The 14,957-nt window shown below is 38.6% G+C and overlaps 1 long non-coding RNA gene across 2 annotated transcripts in view; it reads left to right on the forward strand.

The window, feature by feature from the left end:
* LOC127447897 (uncharacterized) overlaps nt 1-14,957 on the forward strand; it is a 32,657-nt gene that overhangs the window by 12,415 nt on the left and 5,285 nt on the right. For both annotated transcript variants that reach the window (XR_007898428.1, XR_007898429.1), the window contains exon 2: nt 14,760-14,861. This is a non-coding gene — a long non-coding RNA (uncharacterized LOC127447897). The remainder of the gene's footprint in view (nt 1-14,759; nt 14,862-14,957) is intronic.

Consider the following 14,957-nt stretch of genomic DNA (forward strand, 5'->3'; position numbering starts at 1 on the left):
AGATTTATCTTGTTTTAGAAACAACACTGCATAAGATATTTAGGTTTTTCAGAGAATGTATTTTTAACATGTGTATTTTGTCTTACTGTACTGGCAGAGTTTTTTATGGCCAAAACAAGTGAAAAAAATCTACCAGTGCTGAAGTAATCCAAAGTATTTAGAATATGTTACTGGCCTTGAGTAATCTAACAGAATACATTACAAATTACATTTTACAGCATGTATTCTGTAATCTGTAGTGGAACACATTTCAAAAGTAACCCTCCCAACCCTGCAAACACATAGCAGCACCCTGGCAACCAGCCACAACACACTAGCGAGTTTTGTCATGGCGAGTATTGCATGGGCATGCACCACTTACATTTTCTTAAGGAAATTGAAATATCTAGTTTGAGTTAATTATTGTGTTCTTAATCCATAAATTAAAAACCCCATTCTGAAATGCTGAAAAAGTTTATTTCTTTCCATTGAGTTCAGTATCCAATGATATAAACCAATGAAAACAAAACTTGTTTGGAAATCTTTATATTTCACAATTGCGACTTAATTTCTTGTAATTGTGACTTGCATCTCGCAATTGCAATTTTATATCTGATTCCACCACAGAGGAAGAAAAATAAAAAAGTAATTCAGACTTAATACCTTACAAATGTTTATTTATTTCTCGCAATTCCAGAAGAGGTCAGGTGTGCTCCAACAGTAGCCACATTCAAATCCAGACTGAAAACACATCTGTTTAGCTGTGCATTTATTCACTGAGCACTGTGCTGCACTTATTGATTACACTGCATACTTTTATTTCTGTATTCCTTTTCTTTTTAATTCAATTTAATAATGTTTCTTTTTTATTACTTTTCATTCTTTTTCTTAATTTGTTTTCAAATGTATTTTTATATATCTTTAGTTTTTTTGTTTTTTTGTTTTTTTTTATGTAAAGCACTTTGAATTGCCATTGTGTATGAAATGTGCAATATTAATAAACTTGCCTTGCCTCATTTATATATAACTTGTTTATATCACACAATTGTGACTTTATATCTCATAATTACAAGAAATAGTCACAACTACAGTACAAGATATAAACACAATTACAAGTATTAAAGTCACAATTGCGAGATATAAAGTCAGATTCACTTTGTCATTTTTTTTTTAAATAAAAAAATATTCTGTGGTGGGATCTGGCTTCAATTCTTATGTTAAGAAGTGTTTAAATCTAAATGCCTGCAGTGCAGTTTCTATCAGTGCCATTATGTTTAAAAACACACATTAAAATAAAAGTGTCTGGTGATGTCTGCAGGGTAATTAGCTCTCCCTTTCTCTCCCTACCACACTTCTGCCACTCAACCTGTTTCTTCAAAAACAACGCTCCAGTGGCTGAACTTTGAGTGAACCTGGCCTGTGTACTGCTGATGGCTGCTGATGCTCATGATGTTCAAACCTCAGAGAAACTTCCCCTGTCTGGTTCTACTCTCCCTCTGCCAATGCTAAAGTCTGCTGATGCATGGTAAAGCAGCCTGTCTGAAATCAAATCAATAGCTGAGGACACTGATGATTCACAGTCACATTATAGGTGCACATTTCCCTATTTGCGTACTTATTGCGTGAGAGGAACATTAAAAAACAAGAAGTAGTGAGTTGTTTATTTCTCTCTGTACATAGTGGGTGTAAGGTCACTGTCAAGCAAGAATTCACACTGGTAGTCTTTTGAATGTTTTGCTGCGCTCTTGTTCTATGCAGTGGCCGAATTGATTCCAGTTTTATGGGAGGGAATAGGGCTTTTTAATAAACCTTTTTCAAATTATTATTTTTTTTATTACCCTATACAGGCAACACCAAATTACATCAGTCCTGATGGATCTCCTTAAGCCACTAATAAACTAATAATATACTGATGACACTTTATACTTCCATTTGCCATTAAAGGAATAGTTCACCCAAAAATGAACATTTGCTGATAATTTACTCACCCTCAGGCCATCCAAGATGTATATGACCTTCTTTCTTCATCAGAACAGGATTTAAGATTTTTAGGAAAGTATCCCAGGTTTTTAGCTTCATCCAATGCAAGTGAATGGACACCAATTTTTGATGGTCCAAAAAGTCAGCATCAAAGTAATCCACCAAACAAATAATGTCTTCTGAAGTGAATCGATATGTTTGTGTGAAAAAGTAATCGCTAATTAAAACTTTATTAACTTAAAAAAAAAAAAAATCACTTCCTGTAAACACTGAATGCCTCACATCACTGTCGTGTGACGTCATCATGTTGGCGCGTTCACGCGAGAATTTAGAAGTTCCGCTTCATTTACCACAGAGGAACGTACTTCACGCGAGAGTTAGGTCAATTCAAACAGCTACAGAGAGCTGGCAGAGGTGCTGATTTAAAGTTAAAAAAAAATTAATTAGCGATTTGTTTTTCACACAAACATATCGATTAACTTCAGAAGACATTACTTAATAAACTGGAGTCATGTGGATTACTTTGATGCTGCATAAATATTCTTTTTGGACCGTCAAAAATTGGTGTCCATTCACTTGCATTGGATGAAGCTAAAAACCTGGGACACTTTCCTAAAAATCTTAAATCTTGTTCTGATGAAGAAAGAAGGTCATATACATCTTGGTTGGCCTGAGGGTGAGTAAATTATCAGCAAATTTTCATTTTTGGGTGAACTATTCCTTTAACAAACATATTCTGTTGGTAGGCCTAATTTAACAGATTAGTAGCTAGTTCATCAACAATAAATCTATCAAATCAAACTTTCATGGGTTATTCATAAAATGTTAATATACTGTATTTTATATTACATAAACTACCACAAAGAAGCAATTCTGCGTCTGCATATGCTTTTTTATTATATGAAAATATGCGCCAGACCACTGGTTCCCAACCTATTTACCTTGAAGCACCCTCTAATTATATATGTCTACACATACAGTATATCACCGCCAGTGGCGATTTTAGGGGGTGGACTGTGCCACCCCTGAAATCTCATTGGCCACCCTGTGGCCACCCCAGAACTGATTGGTAGTTCATCATGTTCATCAACACAAGAACGAAGAACCAATAGAAACACCTGTCAATCAAAGATGACATCTCAGGTCATTTGTTGATTTAGAACCACACTGACCCAGGGTCAGTTTTATATTTCTGACCATTATAGTAGTGGTGGGACTGAAGCTGTGTGAGCTGATCTTTGATCTGTGGGGGGAGGGGCAGGCCGCGGGTGGCCAGGCAGGTGCCGCAGGTCGCGGGCAGCGGGCGCCAGGTTTGGAGTATAATGGTCGGTCAGAAGCACGAAGCTGACACGAGCTAGCGTCTACCTCCAACTTCCAATGAGTTGACGACGTCGATTTGTGGTCAAAAAGAAAGCTGTTATTTGAGAGATATGTTCATCTAATCTAACGTTTAATTTATCCCGAATTTCCATGTGAATATGAATTTTTTTTTTAATTGTTACAGTAGCTAGGTTAAAGAGTAAGCTAGACCCTACACCACATTCAGCATGTTATCTTTATATTGACATGAAATATGAAATGCCATGTTTTCTGATTTAATGACGGAGGTGTGTAAAGAGTTTTACAGATGTATATGTTCAATAGCTAAAGTTATATATATATGGCTAACCTGTGTGTGAAATGGAAGGGTTTGTGCTGTGACTGTACTTTAAATATTTACATGAGTTATTTATGAGCTCTTTATGTGTATTATTGGTCAGTCAGACCAATAAAATCTTTAAAGTTTTTATAGCTTATTTGACATTTTAAATATGCAGAGGCAGGGCAAATTGCACTTAAATGCCGCAAATGATTTGACTAACTATTTTATTTGGTAATATTCAAAGTAATTGAAGCTATCAGAACATGTGGAAAATAAACCTGAGTAGACACTGTAAATAGAGTTTTGTTTTTTTACTGTATTCAGAGCTCAATCTGCAATTTTGAGGTTTCCAGACAGACACCTATAAGCCCTCATAGCCAATTTCACACACTGATTTGTACCCAATTTAACAATATTTCTGCTGGACAGTGCAGTTATAGCTAATAAATGAATGAATAATTGATTAAATGATTGATTGAACAGCACCTCAATCAGTTATCACCTGTACTTGTATCTTTTTATGATTATACACTATACCTGATGTTATATGCAGATTAATTCTCTACAATGAGAATAGCTCTTAAAATGTGTAACTGACTTTTCCTAAACAATTACTGATTTAAAAATGGATGTTATGTTAAAATAACAAGAGATTCCCAGAAACTGTAATAGGTTGAAATAGAACAGGAATAGAAAACTGTCAAATGTCAAAACAACAGTCTGATATTGAATACAAACAATTCAGTGAATGCTAACATGAGTTTAAGAATTCATTTATTCTACATGTGTAGATGTTGAAGCAAAGCAATGCGATATTTACACATTTTGATCATGTGCCATTCATAAAGGTTCTCCCGGTATCACCACCCCACACTAGGTCTGTGCCACGTCTTTGCCACCCCAGTAAAAATGTCCTGGATACGCCACTGATCACCGCCATGGATGCGCACGCTCTTTCTCGTCGTGCACTATGGGTTTGCTCATGTGCACGCACGAGAGAACACTATCATCGATGGCCGTGAGAAATGCAAAATGATGATACCATACAATGATTTTTTTGAATGTGCATTACCATGGATTTTGCATAACCGCGATAGACATGATACTTGATACATTTCTAGCGGTTGACATTTGTTTTACACTTTGACACAGAGCCATGTAGCTGCTTGGTGGTCTCGTTATAAAGCATTAAAAAGGTATGCCATTTTGAGAGGTTTTTGCAGTCTTGTAGTGTGTGGTTATGATGTTATAGAATTTTCATAACTATTGAAGATCCAAGAAAAAGAAGGCAGAGGCTACTTGCACTAAGTGTAAAAAGCAACAAAAAGCATCTTTTTTCAACTAAGCGCAAATAGCGTTAGATGCTATTTGCACTCTAGTGCAAATAGAGTTAGATACTCTTACACCCCTGTTTAAATACTAACATACAGTATAGTGGCATCACTGCAGCACAGACACCCTACACCAACCCCTACCTACAAAAAATAACCATGGTTTTACTACAGTAACCATAGTATCACCATGGTATTTTTCTAGTAAAATTATAGTAACCACAAAATTAAATATGGTTACTATGAACTACTATTAACAACATGTTACTGTAGTAACACCATGGTTAGTACATCAGAACTATATAGTTTCCTCCAAAACACATGGTTACTACAATATTACTAAAGTAAAATCATGGTTAATTTTATCTGGATCAAATCCTTCTATCAACTCCCCGATCTTCACTGTGACCAAATCACTGCGAGGAATCTCTTTTATTTATTACTATAAGTAGTATTATAGAAAATATTAAAAGTAGAGATGTGAGAAAAAGCATGTTGAAGGGTGGGATTTGAACCTGGATCTCCAACATGACAACACATTCAACCATTCCATTGTAACACCCAAAGCTACAACAGCTGCACATTAGGACACAATTTGTCATAAAATCCTGTGTTTCCACCAAACTATTGGAGGGCAAATAGTCACTTAGCTATCCAGTCTCTTAATCCACTAAATGTCTAACCTGTTAACCAGTTTAATGTCTGCCCCATTGCGAAAAATTCAAATATGCCCACCTTCATTTGATCAGCAGTTGACCCCAAATTAATCTGTGGTGGCTGTCTTGAGTTTGGTCTGAGCAGTGGTGGGCGGAGTTAGTGTAAATAGCCTCTGCCAACAAGATGGGCTTGCATTTAATGTAAATAGACACTCCGGAAAAGGAAACCCACAAGCACTTGTCCACGCGACAGCCAGCGCACCTGTGTTAGAAGCAGAATACTGTAAATTTGGTGCATGTCATCCTCACGCAGTTGTGCAAAGCGATTGTTATAGGTAGTGACATTTCATGAATTTTTAATTTTTTATGTTTGAGATTTTGCTTATCACGCTGGCATGTGGTTTACTGTTAACACTCATTTTATGGATTTGCACAGTTTTATTTGATTCTTTATTTGAATCCCTCATTATTCAAAATGCTGTCCGTCATTCTGACACATAAAAACAAGCAAGAAACTCCACTTAAACCATCTTCACATTGTATATCTCTCCCTCAGTCTCTACATGCATGTGAAGAAAGAGAGGGAGGGAGAGGACAGTGCTCGCAGCCATGCGAGGATGAAAAACTGCGCTTTTAATGCAAAAATAACTAACATGCCTCTTTTAAAAGTATTTGGTATATGAGGGGAAATGCATTGGGAAGCTTTTATTCTGATGGTAGGCTGCAATAATAAGTTCATAACTTTGGGCGTTAGATCAGCTGCTTCTCTCGCCGGTGCGCCCAAATAATCTTCCACATTCGCAAAACGCTCGCACTGTAGAGCCCTGATTGTTGTAAATAATTCAAATTTACCGTATCCTAACTGCATAAATTAAATGGTATTTGTTATTATTATCTTTACTAAAATACAAATATTTTGGGACCCCCAAGTCTATTTTTGACTTCTTATGGGGGGTCCTTAATCCTTTATGGGGGTCCCAATCCCCCTCCACCTCAATTTGAGCACTGGTTCTGTGGATAGGGTTGCACAAGTTCACCTTAAGGTCACCTGTAATGAGAGAGGGGCTTATTCATGATCAAGGAAGCCACTTAAAAGTGTGACCTCATGCTCTATGACATTTTAAAAGCAACCTACGGAAAACAAAGGTGGCCGCAGAGCCACAGAGGGGCTTATGAGACTCTTTGTTGATTGTGTTAAAGGGATAGTCCACAAAATGAAAATTCTGTTCTCTTCACCTTCATGTTGTTCCAAACATGTATGACTTTATTTCTGCCTTGGAACACAAAAGGTGTGAGGTGTGAAATGTGGCCAGGTCAGAGTGAATAGCTGCAGCTTAGGCCTGAAGGAGTCACAAACAAGGAGAGATTAGTGACAAGACACAACCATTCTGAAAGCATACAAGTGGAGCACGGCAATTGTGCTTTGTTGCTGTGGAAAATGGCAGGGTGACACAGCTGGAGCAGAACTGCATTCAGCTCAGGGTTTCATGGCATCCCACAGGGCTGCTTTCCAACATTATCTGTTCAATGTGTGGAAAGTCAGTGTTTATGGGTGGAAAAGGTTTGAGCTAGATTTCAAGACTTCTTTAGACATTATGTTGGAGCACATCTCTGGTATTTACTGCGACTGGTGAAATCTGATGGATGCTTGTGATAAACAGACCTTGATTTAAAATGACTTTGTGTCATGCAAGCTTTCTGATCAATGCAATAATCTCTTCACCAAAAACAAATTAAAAGCAAATTATGGTGGGTCGCAGGTCTGGTGAGTCATAGACAGTTGGAAAAAAACAATGCTGAATGCAAGTTGCAAAAAAAAAAAAAAAAAAAAAAATTGCAACTATATATTATCATGCATAGTAAATAAGCTTCTTAACTTTTAAAAGGGAGGAGAAATGGCTTCCCATGTCTTTTGGCATTGCAATCACTTGGTAATGTGGATAATACTAAAACAATCTTTGTCCCAGTGTTTCTAACATGTATGCCTATTTACCTATTCAGCCCATGTCAGAACTTTGCATATTGTCGGGACTATGCAGATCATGGAAACATTAATACATTTCACATTGTATTTGAGGAAATTTTTGTTACGTTAATACGATAAACAATTTTGGGACTGTGTTGGGTCACCACTTCAAGTCCAATGTAAATTCTGGGTCCTGAAGCAAGACCATTTAAGAACCACTATTATAGAAGAACAAAGACTATATCACACATGTTGTTCTTCCAAACTAATTATGAAGGGAAAGAATTAACCATTTTACACATTTTGTTAAATTAGTCAAGCACTCCCTCACTTTAGGAGGTGTTATTGCAACATGTAGATTCTCATCATATGACAACTATTTTTAACATGACATGGCTGAGAAGTTAATTAACATTTTGCTATTGTTTGCATGCAGATTGGCATAACTGTGTTTCGAGGGCAGGGTCACGTGTTCATTACAGCACTCCAGGGCAAACTGGGCTCAGAAGTCATGGCACTTTAGTCTCCCTATCTGCCCAGCCCTGTCACTTAAATGCACCTCACTGAGTAACTAAGACAGATCAGGGTTTACCTAATGTTTTTGATATTCACATCACAAAATTAGCCTTTTTTTTCTTAAAGGCTCACTGAATTCTCCCAAAAGAAACACGTTACACAAACACACATGCACTGATGGAAAACATGTGCATTGCCATCTGTGAAAGACAGAGCCCTTCAAGATGTTCATTTGCATACTTCTTCTGATGGTTAAATTCATATTGATGTCAGCATATTTGCCGGTGTTGGTTGGAGCAGTGAGAGAACTTTGCATATCGTTTTAGTCCAATCCTTATTTAAAATTTGGAAATACTTTAAATTGTATGTAATTAAAATACATTGACTGAGAAACAAAACGTTGTATACAATTTTACATGCCATAAGTTTTGAAAATAATAACATGTCTGCTTTGTAACTAATCAGACATGCTCACTTTAACTTTCTTACCACAAAGGTGTAACGTTGGGTATGTGGAGTGGTAGAGGAAGAGAGGAGACGCAGGAGTAAATACTTTAAATCCTTTAATAACAAATGCTAGAGTGGAACAAACAATAAAAGCTAAACAGGCTAACATTACACAATGAAACACTTCAAGGACTGAACAAGGATTGTACAAAACAGGAGGGTATTTATACAAAAGGAGCTAAATGAGGGAATGGACGACTGGTGGGTTGATAAGGAACAGATGGAAGTGATGAGGGCAGTGAATTCTGGGAAATGTAGTCAGGAGGAAAACTTCAAAATAAGAGTCCATGAAAAACATGAGGGAGACAGACTGTGACATTACCCCCTCCTTCAAAGGGCAACTCCTGGCACCCAAAGATGGATTAGGAGGGTAGGGTGATGCAGAAGGTGAAGAAGGATCCAAGGGGGACGATCAGGAGGCCTGGGGGGTGGCTTCAGGGCTGGGAATGGATCCGGAGGCGGAACCGCTGGAGCTGGGGGATCTGAGGACAGAGGCGGAGCCGGGGGGACAGAGGTCCCCGGTGAAGCTGGAGGCTCGGAGTGATGAAGCGTAGCTGGAGGATCAGAGAGCCGAGGCAGAACCAGGTGACCGATGGACCAAGATGGAGCTGGAGGGACGAGGGACCACAGAGAAGCGATTGGCTGAAGGACCACAGTGGAGAGTAAAGAGGTGAGACTGAGGGAATGAGGGACCAAGGCGGAGTCCAGGGCTCGGAGGGTCTAGGCGGTGTTGGAAGGTTTGAGGTTCCCCTTGACCTTGGTTTCGCAGTTGATTCTTCTCCATGTGCAAGTGCAAACCACAGCACTACTGTTAACTCTTTTCTGACCCATTGAACAGTTTTAAAATCGTAGGCTCAGTTGTTCTCCTTCATAAGAGAAGCATTGGTGTTACATTGTTTTTACTTTGTAAAAGGTCGAGCCAGTGATGTGGGAGGAGCCGGCTGATCAGAGGAAGGAGGAGGAGCTGATGTCCTAAGTGGAACCAACGGAGGAGGAAGGGTCAGGGCACTGGACAGAACCAGGATGTCCATTATGCTGGCTGGAACCAGCAGAGGATGAAGGGTAGTCAGGATGGGAATCAGGGCAGGAATCAAGTCCAGGTCTATTAGCTCCACAAGAGCTGGCACTGGGACGGTCGAGGCTACAGGCATAGGTGCTGGTTTGTTAGCCGTGGAGCAAGGAGCCATGGCGCAAGGTGGTGGCACGGGGTTCCCGCCATAACCCACAGTTTGAGGGGAGAAAGCTGGGAGAGGAGTTACCTTGGAAATGGAAGATATCGAGGGGTGATGGATGAAAAGCGTGGTATTCAAAGAAGGGAAGATTATCCACTTCCGGAAGAGCATTGGGACAGTGGAAGTTCAAGCCCATTCCGTAGATGGCAATGAGGTAGGGGTCTGAGATAGTGGTGGATGTGATGAGTTGACAGAACTTTACGGTGTATTGCAGGAGAGTTTGAAAAGTTCCAAGAAAGGACCGGTCAGCTCCATGACATAGGTGACTGTGAAGGGATATAGGAGAAATCTGTTTGTAGGTCAGTCCTTCTGTAACTTTGGGTATGTGGAGTGGAAGAGAGGAGACACAAGAGTAAATACTTTAAATACTTTAATAACAAACGCTGGAGTGGAACAAACGATAAAGCTAAACAGGCTAACATTACACAATGGAACACTTCAAGGCTGACCAAGGAATGTACAAAACAGGAGGGTATTTATACAAAAGGAGCTAAATGAGGGAATGGAAGACAGTTGGGGATGATAAGGAACAGACGGAAGTGAAGAGGGCAGTGAATTCTTGGAAATGTAAACTTAAAAATAAGAGTCCTTGAAAAACATGAGGGAGACAGACTGTGACAAAAGGAAGCAATATATATAGTTGTGCTCAAAAGTTTGCATACCCTGGCAGAAATTGTGAAATTATGGCATTGATTTTGAAAATATGACTGATCATGGTCTTTTATTTAAGGATAGTGATCATATGAAGCCATTTATTATCACATAGTTGTTTGGCTCCTTTTTAAATCATAATGATAACAGAAATCACCCAAATGGCCCTGATCAAAAGTTTACATACCTTTGAATATTTGGCCTTGTTACAGACACCCAAGGTGACACACACAGGTTTAAATGGCAATTAAAGGTTAATTTCCCACACCTGTGGCTTTTTAAATTGCAATTAGTGTCTGTGTATAAATAGTCAATGAGTTTGTTAGCTCTCACGTGGATGTACTGAGCAGGCTAGATACTGAGCCATGGGGAGCAGAAAAGAACTGTCAAAAGACCTGCGTAACAAGGTAATGGAACTTTATAAAGATGGAAAAGGATATAAAAAGATATCCAAAGACTTGAAAATGCCAGTCAGTACTGTTCAATCACTTATTAAGAAGTGGAAAATTCGGGGATCTCTCGATACCAAGCCAAGGTCAGGTAGACCAAGAAAGATTTCAGCCACAACTGCCAGAAGAATTGTTCGGGATACAAAGAAAAACCAACAGGTAACCTCAGGAGAAATACAGGCTGCGCTGGAAAAAGACGGTGTGGTTGTTTCAAGGAGCACAATACTTGTTGACCCCTCTCCAAACATAACGCTTATGGTTGTGACCATAAAGCTCTATTTTGGTCTTGTCACTCCAAATAACAGTGTGCCAGAAGCTGTGAAGTGTGTCAATGTGTTGTTATCACATATTGTAACCGGGTTGTTTTATGGCATTGGCTTCTTTCTGGCAACTCGACCATGCAGCTCATTTTTGTTCAAGTATCGTCGTATTGTGCTCCTTTATGATGTGGAGAGCAATGATAAAACAAGCAGGAGGCCCAATTATTCTTCATATGGAAACTGGAGAAAGTGTGTTGGCCTTGACTAGAGGAAAGCTGGCCGTGGGAGAGAGGAAGAGGAGGCCAGCCCTATTAGCAGGTTGTTTCTCACGCAAAGCCAATATCTTTAACTAAAATAATGCTGTAACAGATCCCATCATCTGACAGATTGTTAAAAAAAAAAATTGACATGACAGTACACGTGTTCTTTAGCCCATTTTGTCCCATGTACAGGTATCAAACATCAATTAGCAAATCAAGTAGTAAAGTCTGTGACCTTATCCTGAATTCCGTTCAATATCAAATAATATAATGAACAGTCACCAGGTGGCACTCCATATATCTTTATTTAGAATTCACAATTATGGCTTTATTCATTTGATTGCACTTGAATCAAAACATGTGTCAAGTCATCCTAAAAATTTCACAGATAATCTGTGAATATATCAGTGCTTTAATCAAAATTTGATGAATCACAGTGTTTCATGTGAAGACCGCTCCCATTTTCCTTCCCTCCCTTGCTTGTACTGTACATCCACTGCAAACACTGCAAGATTTTAACACTTAAAATCTTTGGTTTAATTCTGAAATGCAGTCCACTAACAGTACACAGAGGAACTCTTTTAGTGTACAGAATAAAAAGAAAACAGTATTTGTTATGGAAATAACACAGAAATTGCAGATTAAAGGCCACTTTTCTTTTTCTTTTTTTTTTTTTTTTAAAGCTGGGATTGATGGGATCTGTTACAGCATTATTATAGTTAAAGATATGGGCTTTGGGTGAGAAACAACATGCTACTAGGGCTGGCCTCCTCTTCCTCTCTCCCTCGGCCAGCTCTCCTCTACTCAAGGCCAACACGCTTTCTCCAGTTTCCATATGAAGAATAATCGGGCCTCCTGCTTGCTTTATCGTTGCTCTCCACATCATAAATCAGTGAGAGGGATGGTGGCGGCTCCACTGCGCGGCTCCATTCCTGCCCTGCAGCCATGATTGGGAGTTGCTCTCTAGTGATATCCAGTATTCCCTTGTGTGCTTGGATATGGATCCCAGGGTAAAGGCTGCCACAGGAAGCAAAAGATGGCTTGTAATATTGTGACTGAGGGCCCAAAGGCTAATTAGGCATAAAAAAAGGAGAGAAAGCCTGCAAATCAATCATGCTGATGCTGCCTCTAAATAATGAATGACTAAATAATACATTTTTACAAAATTTCTGTTTTCTGTTTCTCTTTTGGAGTTGTGGTGGAATAACATGCCTTTGTTAGTGAGTGAGTGTCAAAACCAAAAGTGTCCTTTGATATGGTGGTCTATCAGGATGTTTTAGGGGTTTTTGTGTAACTACAGCAAGACTGGTTTCACATACAGAGGGTTGAGAAAGTGTGTGATTTGGTCTACTGATTAAAACCACTTCCTGCAACAAGGTGGAACACATTGTACTTGACATTGTTTTTTTTTTTCTTTCTTATTATCAAATTTACACCTTCACCATGTTATAACTTGTTTGTGCATATCATATTTGAGCTGTATGTAGTAGTGTGTCAGAACATTTGTTGCCTCACTGTCTGTTTTATATGGTCATTTGATATTTTAATACATTCTTCAACTAAATGATCACACACAGTGGAATATGCAACCAAATGCCATTTACCTTGCAATTTTTGTGTGAAGTTGTGAAGAAAAAAAAAAAAAAAAAACTTAGCTTAAAAATATAAACAACTGCACTAAGACAGTATCAGCATATATGCTATGATCACCTTATGACTGACATTTGATGTAGTTGCCATCTAGTGGAGAGGCTGATATTTTGAGAGTGAATGTTCTGTAAGGCTGACCTGCTTTTCCATAGATTTTTATTCAGAATGTATGTATTTTTCAGTTATATTAGCTTCATTGATAATTGTAGAGTTCAGAATATTGTGCTTGTTCATTACTTATAGGGATAGTTCACCCAAAAATGAAAATTCTCTCATTTAATCACCCTTATGCTATCCCAGATGTGAATGACTTTCTTTCTTCTGCAGAACACAAAGATTTTTATAAGAATATCTCAGCTCCATCTGGGATGGCATGAGGGTGAGTAAATTAAGAGAGAATTTTTATTTTTGGGTGAACTATTCCTTTAAGCATTTTCCCTGGCTCCTGTTGGAACATCTTAGCAAGGTTCAAAGATAATTAGCCCTAATTCTCCATTGACTTAATGGAGAAAATAAATTCCCTCTTATTAACAAGACAGTCAAGCATCTTGACTGTGAGAAATGTCTCTTTTATGGTTTTCATGCTTTTCATTTGTCAATCAGGGAAAACAAATATTAGAGCTTACAGAGAGTCATTGATCCCTTCCTGGTGGTTTTAATCTTCTCAAGTGCTCTCAATTCTGAAGCACACTTAGGGCTTAATAAGACAAAAGGTACAGAAACAAGGAAACAGTAATGTATTAAAGCCACTAAGCTCAGGTGAAACATTTAGCTGCTCAGGGTGGGATGTTCTGCTTGGATGCAGGTGTTTCTCAGTCCACAGAAAGTCATAAGCCAGTGACGGTATGCTTGGTAATTTAAGTATACAAATTGAACATGGCTATGTTGCAGAGAAACATCAGACAAGGTAAAGGAGCATGGCAGAAAACAGATGTAGCAAAACTGAGAGCAATAAAGAAACCTCTCAAAATGGAAATGACTTGCACTCGGCATCTCAGGCAAGCTGCAGTTTAAACACACCCGCTTCTCCTCATTTCAAATGGTATGATTTATCAGAAAGGATTTGGGGGAATGTACTCGAGGTAATATTCCACCATATTAGATTTTAAACAAAAGCAAGTCAATTTATCCACAGAGACTCTGAAACCACTTTACTCACAGTTATGAAGAATAAACCTTGTGGGGAGGTAAGCATTTTAGTGGATTGTTGATGTATTATATGATATTATGAAATTTACTTGTTCGTATAGGCTATATTTGGGGTCATTTTTATTTCACTTTATCTCAAATGCCCCATTTTTAAATGCCCATGATTGAGACAAAACTCTCTCAATTGGAGTTGGATCCATTGAGACACCTTACAGGAATATAACGACACCTCGCCACCATAATTATTAACCATGTGTGTTTACAGAGAGCACCACTAGCATTTCGATTAAGCCATTGATCTCAGTTGGTCTAGGTGGTTTGTCGGGTAAATGGGTTTATACAAATCAAATCAAAGCCAGATGATTGTTTTACTGCTGCCAGCGTGTCCAACGGGCAGTGCCCTTTGTGGTTTGTTTTGTCAAAGCTTACAAAAGGACTTTAGTTACCATGCAACCGTTTGTTTCAGTGCTTGAGACGAATGCCCATTTCTCCTGGCATGTAATTCAAGTCACTCTTTGTTTCTATTTACAGACAGCCATGAAGCCACTAAATGGAGAATAAAATGATGAAGACACAGATGCACAAGATCCACAGAAGCATTTATCTGAGTGAAATGGAAAATTGTGCTGACAGGTTTGCCGAAACTTCTAATAAACAAACCACTCTGTTTCCCAGGTCATGGGCCTCACCTCTTCTACTTTTATAAATGGTTTCAACTTTCTCATTTTT

This window comes from Myxocyprinus asiaticus, chromosome 11, assembly GCF_019703515.2.
Source record: "Myxocyprinus asiaticus isolate MX2 ecotype Aquarium Trade chromosome 11, UBuf_Myxa_2, whole genome shotgun sequence".
Classification (NCBI taxonomy): Eukaryota; Metazoa; Chordata; class Actinopteri; order Cypriniformes; family Catostomidae; genus Myxocyprinus; species Myxocyprinus asiaticus.